A 12,122-nucleotide genomic window follows, 5' to 3' on the forward strand; every position below is an offset into this window, starting at 1 on the left:
ACCCTTTTCCCCACATAACGCTTGCCGCATTCACAGGTGAGAAGGTAAATAATGCCTGTGGTGCGGCAATTGATGAAATCACATATGTTGTGGGTGTTACCAGCAGGGTCCAACGCAAAAGATTTACCTTGGGTGAGACAACTGCAGAAGCTGCAGTGTCCACATTTGTAGCAGCCTCTAACCGGGCTATCCAGCCACGTGCGTTGTCTCTCTGGTGGGCTGTAGTGGCTGCCTACCAACCGGTCCTTTAAATTGGTGCCTCTCTTAAAAGTCACAGAGGGGTGGGGGCTTAAAACCGCGGCCAGATCCGGGTCCATGAGAAGAGTCTGCCAGTTACAGCCTAAGATCTCCCTTATTCTGGTGGCTGCTGAATCGAAGGTGCCTATCACTCGTATAGTTTTCTGAGAGTCATTCCCTGGGCACGGGGTGGGGTGTAGGAGGGTGGTACGCGTCTCCGCCCGTGCCCTCTGATAGGCCCTTATTATTGACTTATCGGGGTAACCGCGTTCTCGGAAGCGCCTTCTCAGATCATCTGCCTGGCGCTTGAACTCCCCTTGTTCGGAGCTATTTCGTTTCAGCCTTAAATATTGCCCAACAGGTATACCCCGTTTCAGCGGGGTGGGATGACAACTATCCCACCTGAGCAGGGAGTTTGTTGCCGTGGATTTACGGTAGATAGTAGTCTGTAGGCCACCACTACCGTCCCTGGATATGGAGATGTCCAGGAAGGGAAGATGATTATGTACAATTATGGAGGTGAACCTAAGATTAAAAGTGTTATGGTTAAAGGATAACTGTCTTTTTTTTTTTTTTGGAGTATTGGATTGTGGTGATTAATATCTCCTTGGTTTAGTTCCCTGTACTGCCTACTTTTACCTCTGCTTAAAATCAGGTTGCTATGCAGGTCCGTCCTCTGTGTTGAAGGACGCAAAAGCACGCAGCCTGCAAGGTCAGATTACAGAAAGCCAGGGACTGTAGGTAAATGATTAAAGCCAGGTCCTCCCCAGCAGCTGATAACAGTGCCTGGGCTGTGTGCACTTCTCCATGTCCCTGCACTTGGCAGACGCTCCCTCACTCAGCAGAGCTGGAGAATGCAGAGTTGGAGCAGCGCAGAGCAGGGAAGGGAGATCTGCCGTCTGCTCAGTGTATACATGAAAGCAACATGTGGTAAGAGGACCCCTCTGTGCTGCAGGAGATTAACCCTTTAGGGGGGAGGGCTCTGGTTACTGACACTTTTGGGGGGCTATTGTTACTGGCTAGTGAGGGCAGGTGGGATTAGCCTCAGGGTGAGGGCAGTGGCGGCCATCTTAACTGAATAGTGAAATTACATTTTTATGCAGACTGGTTGCTAAGGGCTGAATCTTATTAAATATGGGGTAAGTCAGTCTAATAGTAACTGATTCTGGAATATCATGTTATTAGCAACTACATATATGAAAATTGAAATTAGGGTCTAAATGTGACAGTTATCCTTTAAGTTCTTTGACCAGCCTCATAAAGTCACCCTCTGACCCGCTCCACAGAATTAAAATATCATTTATGGAATGAGACCAGAGGGCGATATGCTCAGAGTAACAACCAGGTACATCACCAAAGACCACTGTCTCTTCCCACCAGCCCAGGAGCAGATTTGCGTAGGTTGACCCACATGAACTGCCCATCGCGGTGCCCCTGAGCTGGTGGTAAATGTGGCCGTCAAATAGAAAATAGTTGCTGCGGAGAACAAAATTCAATAGGTTCAGAACCAATTGTTGTGTGCAGAGAACTGTTGACCCCTGGCTCTCAGGAAGTGTGCAGCGGCTTCGAGACCCTTTTCGTGCGGAATGGATGAATATAGGGCCTCTACATCGATCGAGGCTAGGAACCAGTGCGGTTCAATATATATATTCTCTAGTTTAGTCAGCAAATCCCCTGTGTCCTTCACATAGGAGGGTAGTGATTGTACGAAGGGGCAGAGTATGTGGTCCACATAGATGCCAATATTCTGTGAAAGGTTCCCCACTCCTGAGACAATGGGGCGTCCCTTAATAGGCAAGGTGTCCTTGTGGACTTTGGGTAAACAATAAAATGTTGCCGTGACTGGTTGGGGAGGATAGAGAAACTCAAATTAATCGGCACTGATTAGTTTGTCAGATTTGTTAAGATTTATAGCAGCTCACTCCGAAATCTAGGAGTGGGATCAGAGGGCAGGATTTCATACCCCTGGCTGTCATTAAGAATCACTAGACACATGTCCCTGTAAGTTGGAGTGTTCATAACGACCACGTTTCCCCCTTTGTCGAAGGGTTTAATCGTTCTTTTCTTATCTTTCTCCAATACTTGTATCGCGCACCTCTCTTCCCTACTACAATTGAACCTCATGGAGGCAGAGTCCAAGGTAGAGAGTTCAGAAATAGTATGTTTTAGGAAGACGTCGATGCACGAGATCTCCCCTGTGGGCGGCATTTTAGTGCTTCTGTTTTTGAGGTCCGTAAAAGGACCTTTTCCTTCGGGGTTACTAGGCATAGTATCCAAGTTATACAGGAGATGGATGTCACCAAGGATCTCCACCGGTATCCCAAGCTCACGACTTTCTTTTTTATCTCTTAGCTTAAAGTGCTTATGCCACTTTAGCTTGCGGGCAAAGAGGTGGAGATCCTTGGTTCAGCGAAACAAATCGAATCTTGTGGTGGGCACAAATGACAGACCACATCTGAGAACCTTGATCTCAGTTTGGGTCAGGGGACGAGATGACAAATTGATAACCAGCTTGTCATCGGTTAGCACTGTTGTGTTGGCGGTGGTTGATTGTTGCGACTCTGCAGTGGATAGTGCGTCCCCTGATCTAAAAAAGATGAAGAGGAGGATGATTGAGCGGCAGAGGGGACACATTGTGGTTGGTGAGTGTACTGACTCGTATTATAGCGCCCACCCCGGCGCCTTGATCTGTAACCACCCCGGCCCCATCCCCTGGTCTTGGGGTATCTATCTCTTTCGTTATCTGAGATCTCGGTTTCAGTTGAGGATTGATCGGTTTTCTGGGAGGTATCAGGGTTCGTCAGGAATAGGTTTGCCTGGTTTTCCTTGAAGTCCTCTGGTGAACTGCCTATGCTTGCGTTCCTTAAGGTGGTACTGGTAACGCTCTATAGTATTCTGAAATTGAGTTTCCTTGTTATTGAACTCAGGATCTTGATGGAACTTTTTAGTTATATCAATCTGATCTGCTAGATTTTTTTCGACCCTTTCTAGTACAATCTTCTCCTCGTCCAATAATATTTGCATAAATCTTAAGGAGCTGTTTGTGGCCTCCCTTTCCCACTTTCTCAGTAGATCTGGGTTTCTAATGCGATTTGCTGGGGTGAGGGATATGCGGAGGCCCCGCGGTACAATCCCCTGTTTGATATATTGATCTAAACCCTGCACCTCCCACCATGAGCTGATGTGATCCTTGTAAACACGGGTCAGTTCAGCAAATGCTCCGTTCAAAGTGGGGGTGTATTTTTTCTGAGTAAAAGTTTGTTCAGAAAACACTCTTTTGGCCTCGCTAAGCCAAATGTCCCTATCTAGGCCTGTGGTTAAGAAACCTGCCATGTACACAAGAAAAACTAGAAAATACAAAAAGGGAGAGTCGTCCCTCCAAGGGAGAATGGTGCGGCCGCACCTCTCACCGAAGTACTGCTCAAAAACGTAAATACTGTATATGAGAATCAAAAGGGGCAGTAACATATAAAAATATAACTTTTTATGGTCTAGATTAGAATATCCCAAAAACAGGGAGAAATGACCCCTTACAAACATAAACAGACAGACACAGTCGGGACCCTAAATGCGTGTATCCCGTGGCGAAACGGGTCACGCTAGGTGGGGTCCCATCAAGAAATCTAAAGCCTTTAGGTATTAAAATTGGACCCTCGCCTCATTCTCTGTATAATCTCAACTATACACCGTTGATAAAGCAGATTAAACAAGAGCTAGAGAGATGGCAATCACTGCCCTTAACTCTGCTGGGTAGGTGCCATTTGATAAAAATGGTTAGTGTCCCCAAACTGTTTTATCCAATGCAAACATTACCCATTCTAATCAGACATAGGGATATAAAAGAGTTAAATAAAGCATTCTCACAATTTATATGGTCCAAAAAGAGAGCTAGGATAGCCCTACGGAAGCTATATTTGCCAGCGGAAAAAGGGAGGGGTCTGCTTTCCTGACCTTAGAAGATACAATTTGGCCAGTCTTTTCCCCCATTGTAGGGATTGGTTGGCTAAGACATCTTACTATTCAAATCTGTTGTTGGAAAAAGAACTAGCCCAGGGGTGGGATTTGGGAGCACTTTTGCATACACACTTAGCCTCGATGCCAATAGATATTAAGAGTTCAATAATACTGAAAGATAGAATATCATTGATGTTGAATGATACCTGAGACATGTGATATGTATACTCTCTTTTATGTACCTGTCTGTCTGAATAATTTTTTCTATATGTGGAAATGAAATAAAATGTTTTGGAAAAAAAATAAAAAATGGTACCAATAAAAACGTCAACTCTTCCTGCAAAAAACGAGACCCTGCACAAGACGATCGGCAGAAAAATTAGAAAAAATGTGGCGTTCAGAAAATGGAGACACAAAAACATAATTTTTTTTCAAATATGCTTTATTATGTAAAACTGAAACCAACAAACAAAGTAGTCATATTTGATATCATTGTGTCTGTAACAACCTGCTCTATAAAAAATAGCACATGATCTACCCTGTCAGATGAATATTGTAAAAAATAAACAGTGCCAAAACAGCCATTTTTTGGTTACCTTGTCTCACAAAAAATGTAATATATAGAGCAATTAAAAATCATATGTACCCCAAAATAGTACCAATAAAATTGGCACCTTATCCCATAGTTTCCAAAATGGGGTCACTTTTTGGGAGTTTCTACTGTAAGCGTGCATCAGGGGGGCTTCAAATGGGACATGGCATCTAAAAACCAGTTTAGCAAAATCTGCCTTCCAAAAATCATATGGTGCCCCGTTTATTCTGCGTCCTGCCGTGTGCCCTTACATCAGTTTACGACCACATGTGGGGTGTTTTATGTAAACCGCAGAATCAGGGTAATAAATATTACGTTTTGTTTGTCTGTTACTCTCGATGTGTTAAAGAAAAAAATGGAATAAAATGGAAAATCTGCCAAAAAAGGGAAATTTTTAAATTTCATCTCCATTTTCCTTTAATTCTTGTGGAACACCTAAATGGTTAACAAAGTTTGTAAAATTAGTTTTGAGTAACTTGAGGGGTGTAGTTTCTACAATGGGGTCATTTATGGGAGGTTTCCACTATGTAAGCCCCACAAAGTTGACTTTTTTGATTTTCTTAAAAATTCTAAACCTCCTAAAAATAATAAAATTACATTACCAAAATGATGCCCACATAAAGAAGATATATGGTGAATGTTAATTAATTAATATTTTATGAGGCATCACAATGTAGAAAACAGAGAATTTTTTTCAAATTTTCGTTAACTTTTGTATTTTTTTTATAAATAAAGAAATAAATAAAACATATTGACTCAAATTTGCCATTAACATGAAGCACAATGTGTCATTAGAAAACAATCTCTGAATGGCCTGGATGAGTAAAAGCGTTCCAAAGTTATTACCACATAAAGTGACACATGTCAGATTTGCAAAATTAGGCCTTGTCAGGAAGGGGGTAAATGGCCCGGTCTGGAAGTGGTTAAGGTCCACGAATAACCTAATATGTTACATTATGTGAAAATGTTTCTCTCCTATGTGAATTTTCTCATGTGTAACAAGATCTGATTTATCTTTAAAACATTTCCCACATTCTGAACATGAATATGGCTACTCCCCTGTGTGAATTATCTTATGTTTAACAAGATATGATTTTTGTGTAAAACATTTCCCACATTCTGAACATGAATATGGCTTCTCTCCTGTGTGAATTCTCTCATGTTTAACAAGATCAGATTTTTGTTTATAACCTTTCCCACATTCTAAACATGAATAAGGCTTCTCTCCTGTGTGAATTTTCTGATGTGTAACCAGATAGGATTTCCATGCAAAACATTTACCACATTCTGAACATGAATACGGCTTCTCTCCTATGTGAATTTTCTGATGTGTAACAAGATTTGATCTATTTGGAAAACACTTCCCACATTCTGAACATGAATATGGTTTCTCTCCTGTGTGAATTCTCTCGTGTTTAGAAAGATATGATTTTTGTGTAAAACATTTCCCACATTCTGAACATGAATATGGCTTCTCTCCTATGTGAATTTTCTGATGTGTAACAAGATTTGATCTATTTGGAAAACACTTCCCACATTCTGAACATGAATATGGTTTCTCTCCGGTGTGAATTCTCTCGTGTTTAGAAAGATATGATTTTTGTGTAAAACATTTCCCACATTCTGAACATGAATGTGGCTTCTCTCCTGTGTGGCATCTTTCATGTATAACAAGAAAAGATTTATATTTAAAACATTTCTCACATTCTGAACATGAATAAGGCTTCTCTCCTTTGTGAATTTTCTGATGTGCAATAAGATTTGATTGCCATGTAAAACATTTACCACATTCTGAACATAAATACGGCTTCTCTCCTGTGTGAATTTTCTGATGTGTAACAAGATTAGATTTTTTGGGAAAACACTTCCCACATTCTGAACATGAATATGGTTTCTCTCCTTTGTGAATTCTCTTGTGCGCAGAAAGATAAGATTTATATTTAAAACATTTCCTACATTCTGAACATGAATATGGCTTCTCTAATGTGTGAATTCCTTTGTGTGTAAAAAGACCTGAGCTTTCTGTGAACTCTTTACCACAATGAAACCTTTCACCCCCTTTCTGACTTGTACTTGTGGTAACAATCTGTGATTGGTCAGGAGAAGGTCCCTCATGATTTGGAGGATTATAGGATATATCTGGACTGTGAAGTCCTGGATGTACATTAAGGGTAATGATGTTTTTTTCTGAAGACCGCTGCAGGATATCTTCATCCTTTAGTGATAACAAAAAATTTTCCTCTGAATTCTTGCTGGGATTTTCTGTTAAGATAAAAATTAGAAACTGCATTTTTTTCCCCCAAACTAGATAAACATAATATCCCTCTTAGGCTGGAAGTGGATTCAACAAAAAGGAGAAGCCTAAGCCATTCTTCTGGATTTCAGTAAAAAAATTTAATAAAATCAGCACCAAAAACTGCACATAAGACTGAATTGATATTGCCTTAAAGCATGTTGCATGGTGACACCATTAAAATACATTACATGAGATGTCTCGCGACTTTGTCACATGACACCATCACCGTGGAGCCCTAGATTAAATCAAAATAACGATTAATTGAACATTTTTCTGTGGTTACAATGAATGGACCGATATTTTGTTAGCGATGTGCAGGCAGACTGCGGCCACCCCTCTCTGCTGTCTCCATCCCTGCAGTCAGTGGCTTCTCTGGGATATATGAAGGTGCTCTGGATAGCAAGCATACCCTGAAGTATCACTGGCACTGCTCCTTTTAATGGGAGTACCATCTGTCCCAAGGAAACACGATTCAATGAAAGAGCGGAGGGAGTACCACCTTTTAGTGGGAGGGAAATATATATATATATATATATATATATATATATATGTGTGTATCCTTCAGGAAACAGCAGCTGGATATGGCAGGAGTACCTCCACCAGCTTCAGCTTATTTTATATGGGAGTACCACCTGTCCTTGGAAGACAAGACTATTTCAGTGGCAGCTGGGAGTACCACCCTTCTATGAAGGGCAATACACTCAGCTATGTGTAATATATAAGAAATGAAGCATTTTCAGCAGGACATTACAGGACTACCACCACCACCATCCTGAGCTGCTTTCAATGGCTCAACTAATAAAGTTTTGCTTCCCATAAAGCAGATCCTGGATTTGAGACCCAGCAATATTCCCCTAAGCACCTCCACCCCTTCCACAGGACTCCTTACAGCTCAGCGGAAGGGCCCTTCCCTGAGGAAATCCCCATCCCTATGACGGGACTCCTTACAGTGCAGCAGAGCCGATGAGGGGCGAGGACACGATCAGGTCAGTTACTGAGTCTGCATTTTGGTTTCTATTCTATTTCTATTAATTGCCCAGACCAAACTCCACGTGTGATCCCAGCCTTATAAAGCCTTCTATAAGTTCCTGACAGAATCCAGGATTCTTCTCTACACCCGGTCATGACTTATATCTAAACGCCCGACCATCTCTGACAACCAGCCCTGCACTCTTCCGACATATTTTACCCTTCAACACCAACTGGACAACACTTTATTTTAACAAGTTTATGTAAAAGGATCCGTCAGCACATTCCTCAACACAACCTGCATTCATTATTTAACAGATCTTAGCCCTGAGTAAGTACACCGGCCTCATCAGGTCTAAGAGATCTCCTTAATACTACATGTCTCCTGTATTGAGAAATTTAGTGAGAGATTCTCTACTATATTATTATTTTAAGTATCCAATGTGTGAGAGAGAATCTAAATCGCACATCCTCACTACTATGCTTTTGATACAACAACTGTTTTAAATTTAAGCAAGATAAACAATGGCTATACAGCACTTCTTATCATGAATTTGCTATGCACTATTAGGAGGCATTAGTATACAGTTTGATCAAAGAGCATAGGCCCACTTACCACGACAAGGTCGCCTCCTTTTAAGTGGGGACCTACTCTAACTATGGCGCGGCGCAGTGCGGCGACCATCGCGCCCCCACACCGCTCCAGCTGGCAATGGGACCCAGTAGCCACACAGCACCCACTGTGCAGAAAAGCCACCAAGGCCCTGGGTCCCATTACTCCACCAGCACGGCACAAAAGCAGCGACGGCCACCGTCCAGCACCGCATTATTTTAACATTAGTTTTTTTTTTTTAAACATAATATGTAGCAGCTTCACGTTTGTTACAGCAGTAATAAAGATATAAAATCTTCCATTATCACCTGATTATATTTATATTACATATGTAAACTGCCTGATAGAGACATAAGAAAAGAAACATAAATAAAACTAAATGAAAGTAATAAACCTTTCAAGTATCAGATCTGGTCCGAGTCTGTAGGGAGAGTCTTATATCTCACCTAACTCCGACAACAGTCCGAGATCGAGAGTCAGAGGGAGTATCTGAGATTTCCCCAAACTAAGACTGCTCTTCTATCTTCATCGTCCTCGTCCCTTTGGCATAAAAATACGTCTAGCTATGTTGGAGCGGTTTTTGGGGGGTGCTTCCTCCATAGGTCCCACAAGGTTTTAAATGCCTCATATCTGTTTAGTCTGATTGCAGTCATTTCCTCCACAGAGATCCTCTATAATATTATGGACAATCTGGTCCTGACCACACAATCCTACATTTACTAAGATCATGCACCATGAGGTGAAGCGCACGTCTCAGGGAGAATTCACGGACATGACAATGCGGTCTGTAATGTCTAATGGCCGCACAGTAATCAGATCTCGGGTTTATAGACATCTTTTGAGTTTTTTATGTCATGACTTGTATTTCTTGATGGCACCACTTTGGGGCACATGTAATCGGTTTAGGTTTTATTCATTTTATTTGAGGGAACACATAAAGCCCCGCTATTCCTCCAATGTTCCTTGTGTTTTTTTCCCCCCGTTTATTGCTGTCACGGCGCGGTGTGGGTGGTGAACTCCACACCGAACACAAGAGGGAAGGGAAAAGGCTCTAGGCCCGGAAACTAGGGAAAGGGGAAAGGTCACCCCCTAGTGAATCCCTAAACCGAGCCTGACTACTATCAGTATGAACAGACCTCGATGGTAGGAATGTTCATACGCTGGAACCTAGAGCCCTATCTGACCCTAAAGGGCCCTGGAAATAGTGTCAGGACAAAAGATGACCCGTTTCCTCCCAGCTGAAGGAACATGAGATTCCCTCAGGCCTAACACCAAAAGATAAGGGAACACAACAAACAAGAAATAGGGAAAAGACACTTTACTCCGAAGTATGCGGACGATCAGGAACTCAGAGGAGAACCAGCACCTGCACAACCAGAAAGGAGCTATCAACCGCATAGCATGGGTGAGACCAGACTAAATAGAGGAGTTGGAATGACCACTAAGCTACACCTGAGACAAGAGGTGTGGTCATAACCAGCAACAACACAGAAACAAGTAAAACCAAAGAGGCTGTCAGATCACATCACGTGCAGCCAGTCTCTTAGATCTTCTGACTCCTGTCACAGGGGAGACCGTGACAATTGCGCAGTAAAAAAAAGTGTGACTTTTATTCAATGGGACGGCACGAATGATGTGCCACCAGAGATGGAGATTATTTATGATGTTTTGCTCAATACAAATATATTTTATAAACAAAAAAGTGCTTTTTGGATTTTTTTTTCTTCTTACAAGACACAACTATTTCCTGTTACCATCGATGTGCCGGTACGAGGCCCTTATTGTTTTACTGAGTTATCATTTTTAATGGTTCCATTTTGGGGTACTTATAATTTATTGACTAATTAAAACATTTTGGGGGGTGGAGAATGGAAAAAATTGCGAATCCAACTTTTTGTTTTTTTACACATTGCTCTGTTCTATATGAATACGTTCTCTTTATTCTAGGGTTCTTTATAAATGTGTCTAAACCAAATTATATATACAGGGTCGGACTGGCTCACCGGGAAGCCGGTGAAATGCCCGGTGGGCCCCTTGCCTGTCTGCTTATACTACAGCCAGAGCCACCAGCAGGGCAGTTACTTTCAGGCGCCTGGCTGTTATCAGGTGCTGGACTGCAGCACTGGCACACATATCATTTTACTTTGATGAAAGGGACAGCACAGTACCTTGCGGCGCTTGTTCCTTTCTCCAAAGTAAACTTCACCGACCCGACATGAGCGGACAGCTCCCCCCCTCCTCTCTGCAGTGTGCTATTCCATCATGTGTGAGGAGGGGGCGGAGCCAGAGGAGCCAAGGCAGCAGCAGGAGGTGATGGAGACGCTGCTCTCTCTGAGTCACTGTGCCTCCAGTATAAAGTTCAGTCCTCTTCTCTGGTCCCACTACTCCACACAGCAGCACGGGGGTAAGTTACTGTGGGAGGGAACTGGGAAGTTAGGAGAGTCCTGAAGCTGCTGCCCCTGCACATCTTGTGTCCCCTCACAGACCTTTCCCACCAACTATCTCACCTATACTTTATACAGGGCAAGAAGTCATGTCTCCCAGTGTCCCCCTCTTCCCTCTCATCAGTGGCATTTCACACTTTCCCAGCCCCTCACCCCCACATAATATGTAATGTCTCTGGAGGTTATATCAGCACTGGAGCGCTATAAGAGGAGCGGCTGATATCAGTCACATAGGATGTAATGTCTCTGGAGGTTATATCAGCACTGGAGCGCTATAAGAGGAGAGGCTGATATCAGTCACATATGATGTAATTTCTCTGGAGGTTACCGTATTTTTCGCCCCTATAAGACGCACTTTTCCCCCCCAAAAGATGGGGGCGAAATGCCCCTGCGTCTTATGGGGCGAATGCTGACATTTTTACATCGCAGGCTGCGATGTATGAGCGAGCGGGGAGGGACTGGGAGGAGGAGCTGGGGGCCGGCAATTGCGCGGGGCCGGTGCAGTCACTGTACTCCGGCCCCGCCGCTCCAGTGCTGCAGTATACAAATATAAAATGTCTCATTCAATTAAAAGTGATTAAACATGCCCCCCCCCCCCCACTTTTAATATTACCGTACACCCTAACAGCTTCTGTACAACGCAGGCAGGCCAGGTGGGCGGCAGTGTAACTCCCTGATGTCACGTGCCTGCGCCGCCTACTTTATGAATGAAGCAGGCGGCGCAGGCACGTGACGTCAGTGAGTTACGCTGCCGCCCGCCCGGCCTGCCTGCGTTGTACAGAAGCTGTTAGGGTGTACGGTAATATTAGGAGTGGGGGGGCATGTTTAATCACTTTTATTGAATGAGACATTTTATATTTGTATACTGCAGCACAGGAGCGGCGGGGGGGGGGGGGAATCATCTGTGGATGGCACTGTTAAGGGGTGGGGGGGTCTGTGGATGGCACTGTTATGGGCTGGGGGGTCTGTGGATGGCACTGTTATGGGGTGGGGGGGTCTGTGGATGGCACATATATA

The 12,122-nt window shown here is 43.3% G+C and overlaps 2 pseudogenes; one reads left to right on the plus strand and one right to left on the minus strand.

Annotated features, from left to right (window-relative positions):
- Positions 1-12,122, plus strand: part of LOC120992024 — a 363,844-nt pseudogene that overhangs the window by 35,514 nt on the left and 316,208 nt on the right.
- Positions 5,708-12,122, minus strand: part of LOC120992027 — a 207,837-nt pseudogene continuing 201,422 nt past the window's right edge.

This window comes from Bufo bufo, chromosome 2 (genome assembly GCF_905171765.1).
Source record: "Bufo bufo chromosome 2, aBufBuf1.1, whole genome shotgun sequence".
NCBI classification, from domain to species: Eukaryota; Metazoa; Chordata; class Amphibia; order Anura; family Bufonidae; genus Bufo; species Bufo bufo.